Source organism: Leptonychotes weddellii, chromosome X (assembly GCF_054177405.1).
Source record: "Leptonychotes weddellii isolate Sample4059 chromosome X, ASM5417740v2, whole genome shotgun sequence".
Lineage (NCBI taxonomy): Eukaryota > Metazoa > Chordata > Mammalia > Carnivora > Phocidae > Leptonychotes > Leptonychotes weddellii.
Genome location: NC_138385.1, coordinates 91,516,357 through 91,521,024, shown reverse-complemented (window position 1 = coordinate 91,521,024; position 4,668 = coordinate 91,516,357). Strand labels below are relative to the sequence as shown.

At 40.2% G+C, this 4,668-nt stretch overlaps 1 pseudogene; it reads left to right on the top strand.

The window, feature by feature from the left end:
• The first annotated feature begins 1,385 nt into the window (after positions 1–1,385).
• Positions 1,386–3,294, top strand: LOC145717989 (SOSS complex subunit C pseudogene; annotated as a pseudogene).
• The last annotated feature ends 1,374 nt before the right edge of the window (positions 3,295–4,668 follow it).

Below are 4,668 nucleotides of genomic sequence, written 5' to 3'. Positions count from 1 at the left end.
TGCTGGTATCTTTGGGTCTAAAATGAATCTCTTGTAGGCAGCATATACATGGATTTGTTTTTTTATCCATTCTGATACCTTATGTCTTCTGATTGGAGCATATAGTCCATTTACATTCAGCATGATTATTGAAAGATATGAATTTAGTGCCATTGTGTTACTGGTAGAGTTGGTTTCTGGTGATGTTTTCTATTTCTTTCTAGTCTTTGTTGCTTTTGGTATTTTTTCCCCACTCAAAGAGACCCCTTAATATTTCTTGCAGGGCTGGTTAGGTGGTCATGAACTACTTCTGCTTTTGTGTGTCTGGGAAACTCTTTATCTCTCCTTCTATTTTGAATGACAGCCTTGCTGGACAAAGGATTCTTGGCTGCATATTTTTCCCATTCAGCACATTGAATATATCCTGCCATTCTCTTCTGGCCTGCTTCTGTAGACAGCTTCTGTAGACAGATCTGCTACAAATGTGATCTGTCTTCCCTTGTAGGTTAAGGACTTTTTCCCCCTTGCTGCTTTCAGGATTCTTTCATTGTCTGTGTATTTGGAGAATTTGACTATGATATGCTTTGACAATGGCCAGTTTTTGTTGAATTTAATGGGAGTTCTCTGTGCTTCTTGTGTTTTGATGTCCGTGCCCTTCCCCAGATTAAGGAAGTTTTCAGCTCTAATTAGCTCAAATAAAACTGCTGCTCCTTTATCTCTCTCTTCATCTTCTGTGACTAGTATGATATGAATGTTATTATGTTTTAATAAGTCACTGAGTTCCCTAAGTCTATCTTCATGGTCTATTACCTTTGTTTCCCTCTTTTTTCAGCTTCATCATTTTCCATAACTTTATCTTCTGCATCACTGATCCTTCCACTGCTTCATCCATCCTTGTTGTTATGTCATCCATTCAGGTTTACATCTTGATTGTAGCATTTTTAATTTCAGTGTGACTAGATTTTAGTTCTTTTATCTCTGCAGTAAGAGATTCTCTAGTGTCTTCTATGCTGTATTCAAGCACAGCTAGTATCCTTATAATTGTTTTAAATTCTAGTTCAGACATCTTACTTCTATCTGTATTGATTAAATCTCTGGCCATTAGTTCTACTTCTTGTTCTTTCTTTTGGGGTGAATTCCTCCTTCTTGTCATTTCATCCAGAAAAAAAATTTAAAAACTCCATAAAACAAAAAAACACCTAGATCCTGTGTGTGTTTTGGTCTGCTTGTTAAGAGAAGTTAGATCCAAAAATAAAAATAGAAAATAAAATAAAAAATATATGAAAAATATATGTAAATAAAATTTTTAAAAATAATTTAAAAATTTAAAAAGGAACTAAAAAATAAAAAATAATAAAAATAAAAAAAAATAAAAAGGAAGCTAGATCTTATTTCTCCTAGAGCTGAAGCTCTGCAGCATTCTACGATCAGTAGACTTGGTGTGTGCAAGGTGTTTATACTGTTCTTCTGATGGAGGGGGCCTGTTGCAGTGATTCTCAGGAGGGCGTGGCCTAATGGAGATGTGCCTGCAGGGCACAGCTGGGCAGGGCTTGGTGTAAGTGGCTCTGGCCACCACTAGGTGGCCCTGTTCTGCTCCCTGAAGCCTTACAAGCTGAAGGGCAGGGTGAAAATGATGGCGCCCTGCTCTCTAACCCAGAGCTGAGAGTTCTTGCCTACCACTCTTCAGGAAGCTCTCACAAAAGAGCAATCACCCCTCTTGTGTTCCCAGCTTCTCAGATCCCTCCCTTCACCCTGCCTATGTCCAAGCTGTTTTATCTCAGGTGTGTGGTTAGGTTTCAAAACTCCAAATTTTAGGGACTCCAGCAGCACCGGCCTGCACTGATCCTCTGGGGGAGGGTGTCACTGCACTTTTGCTGTTTGCCGCCTGTGCCAGGAAAGTGGTCCCATGACCCCGCAGTGGTTCATAGTTTATGGCAGGGCAGAGCATAGAGCCGGCACCCAGGTTTGCTGCCCTCAGCTGGAATCCCTACCCCTATGTCTGGGAACAGTACAGCACATTGGCAGCACCCATTCTTGTGACCCAGGGGATCTTCAGACCATGCTTTCCACTCCCAGGTCTCTGCCCTCCTTCCCCAATGGAACACCTTTAAGCCAGGCATGACCCTGGTGGTGGCAGACTTCTAAAACTTCAGATTTTGCACTTCCCCACTTATAATACCTTGTGGTGGTCTCCCTAAGCAGGGCTCCCTCCCCTCTGTCCCTCTACTAATGCAGAACCAATCTTCAACTAAACAGCCTGGAGTGAGCACTGCACTCTGGAGACACTCTCTTAATAAGGACTTCCAGGATCATGCTGAGCAGCAACATATTGCAGACCAACAAAAGGCAGCTTTGCAGCATGCACATGTACACTCATCTGGATAATTCATAACTCAAGACTCTGCCTTTGGGAATCTTATTCATCCCGTCTTACCTTGCCTTGACCCAGAATGAAGAAAAGATTTCTAACAAAATTGACTGTAATGTCAGATGCCAAAGCTACCATCATTTAGTGCTATACAAACTGTGACTTTCAGAATTTTGGTGAACTTTTTATACTTTTTGCTTCTTTAAAAGAAAGGCATGTGTAAGTCAAAGCAGAAAAGGAGGGTCACCAAGAGGATGAGAGTTTTGGGAGCTGTATTATCTGAGGAACTGATGATGCTACTTGTGACTGTTTTGGAACACAGTTTGATTTTTGAACCCAAATCAGACTCTGAATTGGATGATCACATAAATTTACCCCTCACCCCCCAACTAGGTGGATTGAATATATCATTGTCCACAGTAGACTTTCATGAACCATTTACAGTACTTAACTTTAAAGAAATGATGGTGCTTTTAAAAGTGTGAACCAATAGGCTTAAATAAGTTACATTCATAGTTGCTGTTTGTAGAATTGCTATCAGTGTACCTTTTGTGTTTATAGTCAACTTGTCATCCTGAAATATTCTTTAACTCATAACTAACTCCCTTATTCTCCATTTTCAAAGAAAATCTGAGATAAGACTGTTACCAACTATTCTTAAACATCTTTTATAAACCTGTGCTATTATAAATTATGTGACTAAATGCGATTAAAAACAATAAATTTTTTTATTATCATCAAAATATTGTTTAATATTTTTTAAAAAGTCTCAAAAGTGCCTAATCTGCTTCGACACTATGTTCACTGCTTGTCACAAATGAAGAGCTTCAACCCCAGGCACCACTCACAAGAGGACTCCTTCGGTTGCTCTTGGTGGGGTGGGCACTCCGGAGGACATGTGGTTCACCATGGTGTCATTCATATTAGCCGGTGGGTGAGGTGGAACTATATTTGCAAGGTCAAGTGGTTTCTCTGGTTGCTCAGGAAAAACAGGATGCGGGGGTTCTCTGGTGGGTATGCACCCCAAAGATTTACTAATTGCATGGCTCAGCTTCTTTGCAGGGGACTTCCAAGAGGAGTGCTCCTTCATCTGGTGTTGGTTGCTGTGAGGGCTGCTGACATGGCCACACCAAAAGCAGTTTTGGCAGAGCTGGTAGTTGTGGCACTGCTGGCATCAGTACTGGAAACCCATCATACTCTCACAGTGGCAGTAGGCACACTCCACTGGATGGAAGACGTTCTCAACATGGGTGAGCCTCTGCATGAGAGGTAGCCAGACAAGGCACTGGGGAACCAGAAAAGATAGTTCTTATCTCCCCTAAATCAACTCCGCACCTCCTATCTTCCAGAAGGTGGTTGCTTTTCTACTTATAGACTTGCAGTTTTGTTCTCTCAGTCTGAGGACTGATTGATTTCTTGGGTGTTCGGAATGATTTGATAATTATCTATCTGTGTTCAAGGGATGAGGCAAGGTTAGGATCCCCCTACTCCTCTGCCATCTTAACTGCTTCTGAAGTGATATCTCATTGTGGTTTTAATTTGTATCATCCTGATAGCTAGTGATTTTGAGCATTTTTCCATGTGCTTATTGTCCATTTGTATATCTTCATTGGAAAAATGTCTATTTAGATTATTTGCTCATTTTTAGATTGGGTTATTTGTCTCTTATTAAGTTGCAACAGTTTTTAAAAAATATACCTTAAGTTTCTTTTATCAGATATATGATTTGCAAAATTATTTTACCATCCTGCTGGTTGCCTTTTCATTTTTTAATAGTGTCTTTTAAAGCACAAATGATTTTAATTTTGACGATGTCTAATTGATCTATGTTTTTCTTTTGTTGCTTGTTTTTGATATTATATCTTGCCTAAGCTAAGATCTCAAATATTAATACCTGTTTTCTTCTGAGAATGTTATAGTTTCAGCTCTTACAGTTAAGTCTTTGATCCATTTTGTGGGATGCCTGGGTGGCTCAGTCGGTTAAGCATCTGCCTTCGGCTCAGGTCATGAACCCAGGGTCCTGGGATTGAGCCCCACTTAGGCTCCCTGCTCAGCAGAGAGCCGGCTTCTCTCTCTCCCTCTGTTGCTCCCACTGCTTGTGCTCTCTCTCTCTGTCTCTCTCTGTCAAATAAATAAATAAAATCTTTAAAAAAAAGTCTTTGATCCATTTTGAGTTAATTTTTATATATGATGTGAAGTAGAGCTCTAACTTCATTATTATGCATGTAGATATCCAATTGTCTCAGCACGATTTGTTGAAAAGACTATTGCTTCCCCTACTGGATTGTCTTGACACTCTTGTCAAAAGTCAGTTAACTGTA